The sequence below is a fragment of the Rattus rattus genome, chromosome X (assembly GCF_011064425.1).
Source record: "Rattus rattus isolate New Zealand chromosome X, Rrattus_CSIRO_v1, whole genome shotgun sequence".
Taxonomy (NCBI): domain Eukaryota; kingdom Metazoa; phylum Chordata; class Mammalia; order Rodentia; family Muridae; genus Rattus; species Rattus rattus.
The window spans coordinates 79,601,257-79,615,812 of NC_046172.1; positions in this window are offsets into that span (position 1 = coordinate 79,601,257).

Consider the following 14,556-nt stretch of genomic DNA (forward strand, 5'->3'; position numbering starts at 1 on the left):
CTTCTTCTTCTTCTTATTCTTCTTCTTCTTATTATTATTATTGATATAGTTTCTCTGTGTATTCCTGGGTGTCCTAGAACTCATTCTGTAGATCAGGAGGGCTCAAATTCAGAGATCTTCCTTCTTTTGCCTCCTGAATGGCGGGATTAAAGGCATGTGCCACCACTGTTTGGTGGAACTGCATCTTCTTTCGAAGGTGAAATATGATTAGCTGCTTCAGAGTTCTCCTTGCTTTGTCTTTTCCATCATTATGAACTTTGAACTTTGAGCTAAAAAAGAACTCTTAGGTTATTTTTATCAGAGTCTTTTATCATAGCAACAGAAAAGAAAATAATAAAAAATGGTGAATTTTATGACATGTGAATTAAATTTCAATATAGGGTATTTTTGTGGGTGTGAAGAGAGTAAAGATTTTTAGCACATTTAGTGATTTGGTTGACAGCAGTCACAAAACTCCTGGACTCTCTTGTTTTTTTCATCTATAAAAGTAATAATATTGAAATAAGAGTGCTGTTCTGAAAACTTAATGCAATTTTAGAGATCTAAACTAAAAAATGGGCACATTGTGCTTTTCATTAAATAAAATAGGCCAGTCTGAGAAAGATAAATATCACATTCTTTTCATTTGTTGTTCTTAGATTTTATAAACTTACCCAAATTATATCTATCTATCTATCTATCTATCTATCTATCTATCTATCTATCTATCTATCTATTGTAAGTGACATTATCTTGAGAGACACAGGTGACAAATGAGAGAAGTATTAGATTTAGAGGAAAGAACATATGCAATACATAATATATACCTGTACCAAAATTGAAAGAAACAATCAAATTAAATTAGAAATCAATGGACAAAGTCTTGAACTTGACATTATGAAGCAGTAATAGGTACAGTGGCAACAAGTAGGCAATCAGGATGGAGGTCACAAGAAGTCACAGAGGGAGCAGGAGCGACAGAAGTAAATGTAGGATTGGCACTCATCAAATCCTAAAGGCAATTCCCTTTCTACTCTCCTGTTTTATATTGGTGCCTGGGACATGGATCTCTCTCTCTGTGTGTGTGTGTGTGTGTGTGTGTGTGTGTGGTTGGCAGGGCAGCATCACCTAGTAATCTCTGATAAAGAAATGAACCTCCTGTCTTTACGTGACAACAAATAAACCCCTTAGTTTGAATGACTTATATAAGAATCCTGGTTGTTTTAGTTAATATTCCCATCACATGGAAAATATATAACCTCTACATTGAGCTTCCTGTTCTACTGCCATTTAACTAGGAAGCTCTGTTTATCATAAAGCAAAGGAAAAGATCTTTGATTTCTCAGTTGAAGGTTTGGCTTAGGATTATTCTTTCCAATGTGTGTCCACGTGGGAATAAGCCTTCATTTAGAAATCATGCTTATATGCCATCTCTCCCATTCTTGGAACTATCTGGTCTATCCACTTGGCTTTCCAATGATAATTGCTTGCTTGGTCAGCTTCTGCTAGGTGGTGAGTGGGAACTGGGGCACTGTTGAACACTTGTCCTTGAACACTTGTCTGCAGCCAATATAACTATTTCCCTTTTGCCAATTAACTTAATGAAGTTCTTCCTGATGGCTCCTCTGAGGTTTGGTAAAAGTGAGGAGGAATATTGAAACCAATTAAACTTCAGTATTGGGAAAAATATATATATGAATGGTGGATGAATTGTTACCACTAGTGACAGGAGGAGCTCAGAAATTTGCACACAAATAATCATAATACATGTGGTAGAGAGACAGACAGATTCCTGTAGAATTTCAAGTTGAAAGTGAGAGGCAATCTAGTAAGAACTGTTTTTAAAAATCCCCTTGACTTTCCTCACCGTGGGGCTTATAGAAAGGCTGACTTCTGAGCAATAAAGTTATTCTTTATGTGATGTGTCCTGCTGCCATTCATCTTAGTTGGCATACAAATTAGCTTGAATTTTGGGTTCGTTTTAACAATTATGTTCTCTCTCTCTCTCTCTCTCTCTCTCTCTCTCTCTCTCTCTCTCTCTCTCTCTTTCTCTCGGTGTGGGTGTGGGTGATAAATGTGTTCCTGCTGCCTGCTGAGCCCAGAAGATGGTGTTGGATCCTCTGGAACTGGAGTTACAAATGGTTGTGAGCCACTATGTGGGTGTCAGGAATCGAACCCTGATTCTAGAAGAGTAGTAGCAAGTGGTCTTAAACACTGAGCCATCTCTCCAGCCCCAATATTGGATTTCTTTAAGAAACATTACAGACATGCGAACCATCTTTTATAAGATTACCCAGACCTGTCAGTTGTCTTGACTGATTAATAAGTACTATTACTGAACTGTGATATGACATCCCTGTAATTTTATATGGCACTTTGATGACAAATTTTTGGCTGAATGATGATAAAGTAGCTTAATGTTGTAGAGTCACTCCTCAAGTGAACTGCTTGGATGCAGGGAGCTTCTCAGAGTTTATGAGGGGAAAGCAGTTGGGAGGAAGAGATGGGAGGGACTCTGCATGACAGTCAAACCGGTGTGGCACAACATTAGCAGTAGAGATCAGGGAAAGACTTCTTTGGAAGTTAATGTCAGAGCACAGCCAAAGGATTTAGTTTGCTGTCAGTGTTTAGTTTGACACTAGAAAACACTGTTGGGAATATTTAAGTCGAGGTGACACACTCCAACAATGTATTTCTTTAAGCAAGTCAATGTCTTGGAGGAATTGAATAGCAATTCTCTTTCTTTCACTTTAGGGGAGCAACATGATGAAGGAGAAGAAACAGTGCCAGGCAGCCGTAGGTCCTTGACCTAGTTTTATTAGAGACTTCCTATTGCCACTAGGTTTTATCTACTTAAAGCATATGTAGGGTTGGATACAAGGCTTCTTTCTATGCTGATATTATTTAAAGGAATGCCAAGTGTGAGAAGAAATACTTATGTATGAATCTTTTGCTTATGGTAAATGCTGCTGGTGGTGTTTAAAGGTAGAAAGCAAAACATGATTGGAAAGAAAGGTTTATCAGATTCTGGAGCCTGCCACCTTAACTGGGGAAACTGTGCTTGGCTATTTTTGCTCAGGCTTGTGACTTTCCTGGAACAAATAAGACTTAGCAGTTCACTCTCGGGAAATACAGCATGCCTATGTAAAGTAAGAGCAGTCTTCAATTGTCCATAACAATAATAAAATTAGTCTTCTGAGTTGCATTGTTCTGGTTAACTAGGACTATTCATACATATTTATTCCTTTCCTTGTTCACAGGAAGAGGATAAATTTCAATGCACAAGCATTTTCTTCATGCCTTGCAACTGCTGTGGTCACATTTTCTAGAAGATGTTAAATGGCCAAGTCCAGACTCAAAGCATAAAAATATAACACTGCTTTTAAGGACTGGTGAAGTCATAAAGAGATGTTTGAATGAGGATTTTTGGGCAAACTACCGAAACAATCTGCCATTTACCTATTTTAAAAATTATTTCATCTATGTACATTCCAGTTGTTGCCCATCCCCCATTCAGTCCCTCCTCCCCTTGCCTCCGAGAGGGTGCTCTCCACCAGACCTCTCCCTTCCCCGAGGCCTCAAGTCTATCAAGGATTAAGAGCATCTTCTCCTACTGAGGCCTGACCAAGCAGATCTGCTGTATCTGTGCCAGGGGCCTCAGACAGGTCTGTGTATGCTCTTGGTTGATGGTTCCGTCTCTGGGAGCTCCCTGGGGTCTGAGTTAGTTGAGTCTGCTGGTCTTTCTATGGGTTGTTCTCTCCTCAGCTTTTCAACCTTCCTAACTCAACTACAGGGCCGGGCCCCGACTTTCAGTCCACAAGGTTAGTATCTGCTCAGTCAGCTGTTGGTAGGGCCTTCTGGAGGACCGCCATACAGGCTCCAACTAAAGGCGGCGTCATAGCATCACATACAGTGTCAGGCCTTGTGTTCCCCTCATGAGATGGATTCTGTTGGACTGGTCATTGACCATTTTCCTCCAGTCTTTCTCCATTTTGTCCCTGTAGTTCTCTTTAAACAGGAAACAATTCTGTCAGGGAATTTTTTTTTTTTTTTTCAGAGCTGAGGACCAACCCAGGCCTTGGCGCTTATGAGGCAAGCGCTACTTTCAGCTAAATGAACTCCAACCCTCTGGGTCAGGGAATTTTAATGTGATTGGTAACCCTGTCCCTCCACTTGAGGCTCTGTCTTTCTGCTGGAGGTTCCCTCTCCCCACGGTTGGACATTTTGACTAAGTTCACCAGCAATGAGTCCTGAGAGTCTCTCACCTCCCAGGTCTCTGGTACTTTCTAGAGGGCACATTTACTTATTTCATGTTTCACTTCATTTTAAAGCCTACAGTCATATGCCTCATTTTCACAGGATATATCAGGATGTTTTATATCCCTTTGCATTGATTTATGTCATTCCCCATGTAAAATACACTCTTATTTTTCTTTAGAATTGAGTAGAATTCCATTGTATATATGTACCATATTTTCATTGTCAGCTGATACACTTTTAGGCTGATTCAATTTTCCAGATGTGAATAGAATAAACAGATAAACAAGTAATCCTTTGGTGATACATACATACAATGTATATGTATATACATAAGCACATATGTACACATATATGTATATGTACACACACACACACATACACACACACATTTCCAGAAGGAAAATCATTGGTAGTTGGGTTATATATATGGTTGTATATGATAGTTCCAGCTGTAGTTTTTTGAGGAATCACCACCCTGATTTACATAGTGGCTTATTTTTTTATCAACAGTAAATTTGTTTTTACTATCAACAGTAAACAAGGGTTCCTCTTTCTCAACATCTTCATCAGCATTTATTGTCATTTTATTGCTTAATTATAGCCATTGTTACTGAGGTAAGATAGAATCTCAAAATAGTTTCAATTTGAAATGTTTATTACTCATTTTAATTTCTTCTTTTGAGAACTCTTTGTTTGATGGTATATTCATCTTTCTGAATTGGTTGTTTGTTTTCTGGATGTTTTTGTTTTGTTTTAGTTCATTGTGTATTCTAGAAATTCATCTTCTGTTTTACTTATAGCAAACATTTTTTCCCATTCTGTAGGCCACCTTTTCAGTTATTGTTTTCTTTACTACAGACCCTTGAGTTTCAGGAGGTCCTAATTGTAAAGCTTTGACCTTATTTCCTGAGTGATCAGAGTCCTGCTTAGAAACACCAACCAAAGAACATACATGGGCTGCACCTAGGGTTTTGCCCCAGTGTAACAGATGTATAGCTTGGTTTTCATGTGGGGTTCTGGACATGTGAAAGGGGCTATCCTGTAAAGTTGTTGCCTGTATGTGGATACACTTCTAGCTGGGCTGCCTTTGTCTGGTTTTCACAGGAGAGGAAGTAATTTAGCCCTGAAGAGACTGGATGGGCAGATACTGGGGGTGGTGGCTATCTGCTCAGAGGAGATGGGGAGGGGAGGTGGGGGAACAATTGTGGGGGAGCAGTGAGCAGGATGTAAAGTGACTAGGTAAGAAACAATAATAAAATTAAATAAAAGAATAAAATACCTGGGGTTGGGGATGAGCTTAGAGGGTAGAGCCGCCACCTAGGGAAGCAAGGCCCCTGGGTTCGGGTCCCCACCAAAAAAAAAAAACTAAAAAAAAAAAAGAATAAAATACCTAACTTTAAAGATAGAAAGAAAAGCAAAGAAAGAAAGGAAGGAAGGAAGGAAGAAAGAAAGTTCTTATCTATGCCTGTATCTCCTTACTTTTTCTTCTAGCAGTTTGATGCTTCAGGTTTTACACTGAGGTCATTGATCTATTCAGAGTTGTTTTTATGCAGAGTGAGAAATAAGGTTCTAGTTTCATTCTTCTGCACATAGGGTATCAAGTACAGATGGGTTCTGTGGGAAGGGGAAACACTGTCTCCAGTATTAACTTATATACTGGTGAGTCTCCAAGTCCCAATGGAGACTTCCCACACAGATGGGCACAAGGCAAAATAAAAAAGACATGAATATAGGAAAGATTGAGTCGATGGTTGAAAGGGGACACAGGGAGCTAAGAAATATTGAGGGAGAGTAATTAGAGTGCATTATACAAGAATTTAAAACCAACTGCAAAAATTACCCTTAAGACCAACATCTCTCCATTCCACCACTACTTAGTTGGCTAATACCTATTAGTTCCTTAACTCTCATCCTTTGTCACTGTCCCCTGCACTCTGTGTGGCTTTCCACACTGAACTGACCTTTTTACACAACTCTCTCATTCTGTCAGGCTTTGATGTTCTAGAAAGCAACTGCTGTACTTTATGTTTCCGGCACTCACCTCTCAACTTACTACCCAGCAGGTGCTTGACGTGTGTAGACCAAATAAAGGACTAAGGGATTGCGTAGTGATGGCTGCTGATTTTCCTGGGATGAGTTTTGCTGAAGTTATAAGCATGTATTTAGTTCCCTCAAGCCACTACAAGATTTTTTTCGAACGAAGGACAGATTTTCTCGAGATTTTTACAAAGCTACTTTGAAATAATGGGAGCTACTGTGGGATGTTATCAAAACCAAAACTGAGAAGCACTCGCTCATTCAGGCTCTAACAAAACCATCATCTTGCCTTGCTAAGGAACATGTTTCATGTCTCTCATTTGATGTGAAAATATTGTTCTTAAATTATCCTAGGTAACAGAGTGCAAAGCAGCAGGAGGAAGATAATGTGTGTTGTTTAGTAAATTGAAATATGTATTAAATGCACTAATTTTGTTCCTGGCTGAAAGCGGTCAGAGAAATAGCTACCGTGGTAAAGAAATACAGGGACAGGCGCATTTGTGTCGAGACAAGAAATGAAGTGTGCTTCATTATTTATAGGAGGCGATGAGAATGATTGAAAATCTGTGAACTGGGATGTTTTCATGTCTGTCAGCGGGTATTTTTCTTCTCTCTTCAAAGTGCCAGCTTTGTCATAATTAGTCTTTATTCTTCAACCCCTTTGGGGAAAAAAAGGAAAAAAAAATAACCCAGCATTTAATAGCCTTTGGTGAGAAAGAAGTGAACATGTTCCAGCTTGTCAGGTACCTACTTAGCCCAACCTGGCAAAGAACCTCTGTTCAAGGGCTGCAGTAACAGACTTTAAGAGTTTTAGCTTCCCTAGGGACCTCAAAGGTTTTAAGAATTCTAGGGTTTTTGTTTCTCACCAGTAAAGCGGCTTATCTTCAACAAAAGTAGCCTTGTCCTGAGACTTTCTGGTCTTGCTTTTATTTCTGAAAGCTTTACATTCTTGCAATGTTCCTACCAATCTTTACGTCTTACAGAAAAATTCAAGTCAACCAAGTCTTCTCCCAGTTGGCTATAAACTTGGATTCCTCTAATAGGAGTGTAGCCAAGAGTAAAGTTCAGGCCCGTGAAAAGAGCAGGATGGTGAAGTGAAGGTAAAGCTTAGCAGAAAGGCTGCACAACCGAATGCTGTATTTTCTTTTCAAAACATAGCCTTCGGTGCTCAAAGAAAATCTTACTCCATCTTAAAACTGCTAAAAGGCTTTGACTTGAAAGGAACTTGATATTGTGCCTGTTTCATTCGAGTAACCACAGCTGTGGGGATTCCACACATGAACAGCATTTCACAGCACTCTCTTTGGACTGTCTGGCCCACGTACATTCTTTTCTTTCCCCTCTGTGCTGTTGCTGAGCTTTGTGGTGGTGCTGCTGTTGTTGCAGGATGAGAGAGGGGTCCATGGAGGCTGGGCTTTTGACAATTGCTCAGTCTTAGTACGAAAGCAGTTATAAGTATTAATACATTAACCTGCAACCCACTGCAAAAAGGGAAACCGCTCTAAAGTTGGAGGAATGAATTTATGGTATTGACATAAATATTTAGAAGGTAGTTTGATAACAGGATCCTTTAGCAAAATGATCCTAGTAGATTCCCTCCTGTCACTGGAGTCTATGTCTCTTCCCCTTTTCTGTTATTTCTACTGGGTTACAATGTCAGGTTTGAATTCCCTCCTCTGGAGCATTCTTCAAATCCAATCAGAATGTGGTTTGTTACCCCCATGGCAGTTATGTCACAATTGCATCTGGGAGCACATCTTGCCTGGGAAGATGGTATAACAGCATGCAGAATCAAGTACTGCTTAAAACTGATGTCTTTCCTTTTCCAGTATTCTGTGTAGCACCTCTTGCACTATGAAACATAGCCAGCAGGAAAGTAATTTCCTGGTCAGTTTGAGACTCTGTATTTTGTGTCCTGAAGCCGAAGCGTGAGGTGATTTTGATAGCTACTTTTACTGAGGATTTTTGTCTTTCCCTGAGTTTACTGCCTAATTGACAAACTTATAGTTTTGTTTTGTTTTGTTTTTTTAAAAGAGATTTGATTATTTTTGTTTTTGGTTGTTATCTCCTTCATTTTCTTTGTATTTATGGGTTTATTTGTATGTGTATGTGTGTATGTGTATGGTATACTTCTGTGTGTACATCATGCGTGTGTATGTGTATGGTATACTTTTGTGTGTACATTATGTGTGTATGTATACGGTATACTTCTCTGTGTACATTATGTATATGTGTACGGTTTACTTGTGTGTGTGTGTGTGTGTGTGTGTGTGTGTGTGTGTGTGTTCTAGGATATGCCTGTAGAGGTCAGAGGTGCATGGAAAATACCTTCCTCATATTGTTTTCTTCCTTATTTAAACCTTCATGTTTACACTTATTAGTTTGGTTTTTTTGCACATGCATGTGCACATATGTGAGTTAGAAGGCAACTTGTGGGAGACAATTCTCTTCTTCCATCATGTGGATTCTAGGGCTAGTGAACTCAGGTTGTCAGGCATACTGACACATGAGCTATCGTGCTAGTGCTCCACCCCCATACCCCTTTTGAGCTTTTAGGAGTCTCAACAATCTTGAAGGTTTCCAGTTTGGCTAGGAGCCGACAGGCTGAGACCCCCTTTGGATCTTTTTGTCTTCCACCTCCTGGCATTGGAACAGGTGCCTTCTGACCTTCAGCTTTTATGTGAGCGTTGTAAATTAAATTCAGGTTCCCAGGCTTGCACAATAAGGCATCCCACTAGCCACAATATGGATTTTACTTTGTAGACTTGTAAAGGGACTCAAGACACAGCAGAGATAAAATCATAGGCTTAGTTATCTATGTTTTGCTACAAGTCTGAACATTTGATAAAAATTAGCTTTATATAAAAATGGCTGTGCCAATTGGCCTGTCACGTATTCTAATTGCTGTGAAAGACTTCCTCACGTTGTACTGCCCTGAGTCCTTGGAATTTTCAAAGAAGACTGGGTGGCACTAACCAAAGTTCCTCAAAGTGAATCATGGAATAATTTAGTCTCTTGTAAGCCTACGAGATTTCTCTAAATTTACAAAAAGGCAGAATTATTGCATGCTGGAGGTGGAAGAGTATTTACAGATCATTGATCGCAAGAGTTTTCAAGTTATGATCTATGGAACATTTTTTTCCTTAAGATTGTCTGAGAGAAAAGAGTTTTGTGGTTAAATAAATTTAGGAAACATTCTGTTGTAAGCTTCACTTAGAGATTTCATAGTTTTTTTTTTTTGTCTTTAAGAAGGTTAGATGGCCAGATGAGTAAACCTGGAGGGACCTGTGGCTCCAGCTACACATGTAGCAGAGGATGGCATTGTTTGGCAACAATAGGTGGAAAAGCCCTTAGTCCTGTGAAAACTCGTTTCTCCAATGTAAGGTAATGGCAGGGCATTGAGGTGGGAGTGAGTTGGGTGGGAGTGAGAGCATCCTCGTAGAAGCAGCGGGAGGGAGTACGGGAGAGGAGGGGAAAGGGGATAACTTTTAAAATGTAAATACATAAAATATCCAAGAAAAATAAAATTTTAAAAAAGATATGAATATTAGACAAGGCAAGTACCCTGCCACAGTTGAATACCCCAACCAATGGGAGCAGTATGAGCGTACAACAAAGACATGTTCCTAAGAAATTCTGCTAGTCCTAAGTCCTGATTGGTGGAATAACTTCTCACAGGTGTTTGTGGATTTGGGGCTTAAAAACCACATAGGATATTAATTTGGGGTCATGGTTCAGCTATTGAATCTGAACCAAGGCCCTGGTCAATAAACTATCTCATCTGACTGAGAAAAGAGAGAAGGTTAGACAAAGCTTTCATGTAGAAATTATGTCCAACTTTGCTGAACTGGCACAAAAGGAAGCTTTATTCAGTGGCCAAATTGGCGCTGAAATCAGGAAAAATATCTCTCCAGGTAACTTAGCCATCCCATGGGCCTCCTTTGAGGGCTTCTCACATTCTAGAGGCTCTGAGCTCTGCTTGTCTCAACTACATTTGAAATAGGGTCCAGGAGTTGAAACTTAGAGCCAAGCTAGCCACTTTATTCAGGAAATCCCTGAAGCTGGCATCTCAAAGGTTGCTTCTTCAAAGTGATGGTGAAAGATTGCTAGGACTGCATGTGGATGGAATCAGAGAAGTGGATGAAAGCCTTTCCTGGAGAGATAAACTTAGGTCCAGAGAGTTGAAAGCCAAATTCAAACACTTAATGCAACACTGCACTTGACAAGGCACAAGAAGGAGCTGGTTTGGTGGCATTTTACCATTTCAACAACTTGTGAAGCTGAGAAAAGAGAATGGTGAGTTCGAAGCCAGCCTCAACGACATGGTAAGATCACATCTTTTTTTAAATTGGATACCTTTTATTAACATTTTAAATGTTATCTCCTTTCCCAGTTTCCCAACCATAAACTCCCCTATCCTATCCCCTCTCCTTCTTCTATGAGGGTGTTCCCCACCCAACCACCCACCACTTCTCGCCTCCCTATCCGATATTCCCTTACACTGGGGGGGGGGTCCAGACTTTGCAGGACCAAGGGCTTCTCCTCCCATTGGTGGACAACAAGGCCGTCCTGTGCTACATATCCAGCTGGAACCATGGGTCTGTCCAGGTATATGAAAGTTCTTAAAACAACAACAACAACAGCAACAACAACAACAACAACAGAGTTCAAAGTCCTGATCTACAAAGGAAGTTTCAGGAGAACCAGGCATACATAGCAAGATCCTGCCTCAAAAAAGGAGGGTATAAATTAGGAAATTGACTTCTATACTTCAACTGTTTCTGAAGAACCAATAAAATCTTAATAACTAAATCAAATATGGATATTTATTTATGTCCTTTTTGAGACAGGGTTACTCTGTGTAGCTCTGGCTGTCCCTGAACTCACTTTGTAGACCAAGCTGGCTCAAACTCACAAAGATCTGTATGCCTCTGTCTCCTGAGGGAAGGCTGAGATTAAAGGCATATGCCACCACTTCTAGGCCAGATATGGATATTTAAAGAAATAAGAACTATAGGACAACACTGCTAATGAAAACAAATTTAAAAATCATTAGGGTATCATAACATTGAATGCAACAAAGTATAAGAGAATTTTTCAGAATGAAACAAAAGTACCTTAAAAATGTAAGGTTGACCTAGTATTAGAAAAAGCAGTTTATATAATTTATTGTACAAACAGAAAATAGTGTATGATGATCTTAATTGATTTGAAATAATATTGGGTAAAATTCAGTGTTTAATGATTCAAGAGAAAGGCTTTAAAAACTAGAAATAAAAGAAAAATGATGTAACCTGGTATTGAAAATCTCTAAAAGAATCCTACAATACAGATAATCTTGATGGAAAATTATTGACTATATTTCCTTTAAGTTAAGAAATAAGAGAATAATGTCACTCTCATTATTTCTGTTTACTTGGCATTGTGCTTGAGGTTTTCATCATAGCACGAAAAACAAGAAAAAGAAAATTCATAATTAGGAAAATAGCACTTCATAAGATTTTTCTACTTCAAAGAACTAAAGTTTCTAAGAATTAATTATAAAACTGATAAGAACTTAGCATAATTAATTCATAGATTTAAGAAATATAGAGACTGAAGGAATGGTTTAGTAGACAAGAACACTTACTTTGCCAATGTGAAGACCAGAGTTTGAGTTCCCAGCACTCACGTACAAAGTCCAAACACCACTGTGCCTGTCTGTAACCTCATTATTGGGGAGTGGACATGGGTGGGTCCCAGGAGCTTGCTGGCCATTCAGCCTAGCCACATGCTTCCAGTACAGTGAGAGATGCTTTCTCAAGACAAGAAGGCAGAGAGTAATAAAAGACACTGCCAGTGAATTCTGGCCTATATATGTGTACAAATGAGTGTGTGCACTCTCATTTATATACATGCATGCGTCATACCCATGCACCTCATCTTCTCAAAACCCAAAATAGGCTTCAAAGTTAAGTGCATTCCTATACACTAGGAATAATTATTTGAAATGTTATGTTAGAAGATATAAATAAAGAATAAAACATTTGGTAACAACCAAAACTATAGGGAAGCCAAGAATGGAAAAGCAAAGACTGCAAGTTCTCTATGTGAAACACTGAGAATGGGGGGCTTTATTATGATTATAAGACTTGATACTAGAGGGGTTGGGGATTTGGCTCCGTGGTAGAGCGCTTGCCTAGCAAGCGCAAGGCCCTGGGTTCAGTCCCCAGCTCCGGAAAAAAAAAGACTTGATACCAGAAAACAATAACATGCCCATATTCAACAATAGAGTTAACAGAATTCTATTCAGTACTCAATAGGATTTCTATAGCATTTGCTATGCTACTTCTTCCATTTCTATGCTGAAGGCAAATATTTATATCCTTGAAGTAAATGGAGGTGAAATCAAGGACCAAAGGCTACCATTTTGTCTAGGCTGGCCAGTCAGAGAGCTCCTGGAATTCACCTGTGTGCACTACCCAATAATAAGAGTATAGACATGCACAGCCATATTTGGCATTTTACAGGGATACTGAAAACTTGAACTGAGGTCCCAACACCTGGACAGCACATTTCCTAACTCTGTGAATTGTGCCAAGTTATTAGTTCTATAATTTATTCTTAGAAATTGTAGTTCTTCAAAGTAAAAATAATCTTATAAAGATGTGATCTTCTTTCTAAGATCTTACAAAAATTCTTGTTGCATATAAATACTGATCACACCCTTTAATAATTATTCCTTCCCACCCAAAGTCCTCTGCTAGATAACCGTATTTTTCTTTATCTTCTCTTTTATACAACCAGGTTTCTGGAAGAATTCTTTACATTTTACTTTTGCTTTGATTGTTCAGGCTAGTGTAGTCTAACTTCATTTCTAACACCAGGGTAAACCAGCACTCATTAAGGTTATTTATGAGTTCTGTGTTGCTAAATAGAAGGACAGTTTCTGCTTGCATAGCTTTGAACCCATTGTGGTGTTTGCTTCATGGACCATCATGTTCTAGAGAATTTGTCCTTCCTTGAATCTGTTGTGTTTTATTTTATTTATTGTATATGAGTTCTACATGCAAATTTCCACCCTGTTCACTCAGACGCCCCGTATATTCACAGTTCAATGAATGCCAGCTTTGCCATATGAGAAAGAATAAAATGAATCTTCAGTGGTTTTAAAATCACATCTAGTTAGTACCAACTTTCAGAGTAGATGGTCTCTAAGGTTCAGCTCTGTCAGAGCCAGCAGTAAATCCCAGTTCTTGGAAAACAATATTTTAGAGAGATCACATAGATTCCTTTGTGAGTCTTTTTTTTTCCTCAACCATAAGATGAATGATACTAGTGTCTTTCATACTGGGCTGTGGAAAAGACTAAATTAGTGAAAGATTGAATGCACAAAATTTCCTTGGTATTGGTTTTAGCCCTTTGTGAAAACTCACTCATATAATGTTTTACACACACACACACACACACACACACACACACACACACACACACACACACACACACACACACAATTGGTATTGCATTGTTTGAATTTGAATCTAACTTCCATTACTTTTTTCAACATTGCCTTTCTTTTGTTCAGTAAAATGGGAATGAAAATAGCATTCAAGTACTATATATGGTTTTTGTGTTGACCATGAAATGCAACCATGAAGACATTCACATACTTTTTCTGTAAGGAGGTAGGTAGTAAATGTTTATAGCATTGTGAGCCATATACCCTCTTTCACAAACAAATTCCACTCTGCTATTGTTACGCTCAAGCACCCATGGATAATATGTAAATGAGCAAATGTGGCTGTGTTCTGTCCCAAATTTATTTATGGATACTTAAATTTAAATTTCATATAACTAATGTTTCGTGAAATATCATTTTTTCTTTTGAGTTTAAAAAATTATTTTTAAATGTAAAAACCATTCTTATTTCCTTGGACATACAAAAACAAGCGGGGATGAATTTGGCTCAAGGGCCATAGTTTACTGATCCTTGAAATAATGCATGCAAATTGGAGATTCTAGCAGAGGACTGGAAGACTTGTGTTTGCTTGACTGGAGAACATTTATTCTCTAACTGGGAAGGTTAGTTCAAGGAAAGGAGATGACTAGGCTTTTCCCATAAGAGAACTAGCTCTGGCTTCTATTATTCCTGGTATGTGAGAAATAATGTAATAATAATGTAATAATGTGTCTTTGATAGTCTTACCCCTAGAAAATAGGGCCCTCCTAAAATTTTCCATAAATTTAACATGCCAGATTAGCAATTCTCTAATCTAATAAAGAAAACAAAGTTAGTCTTTT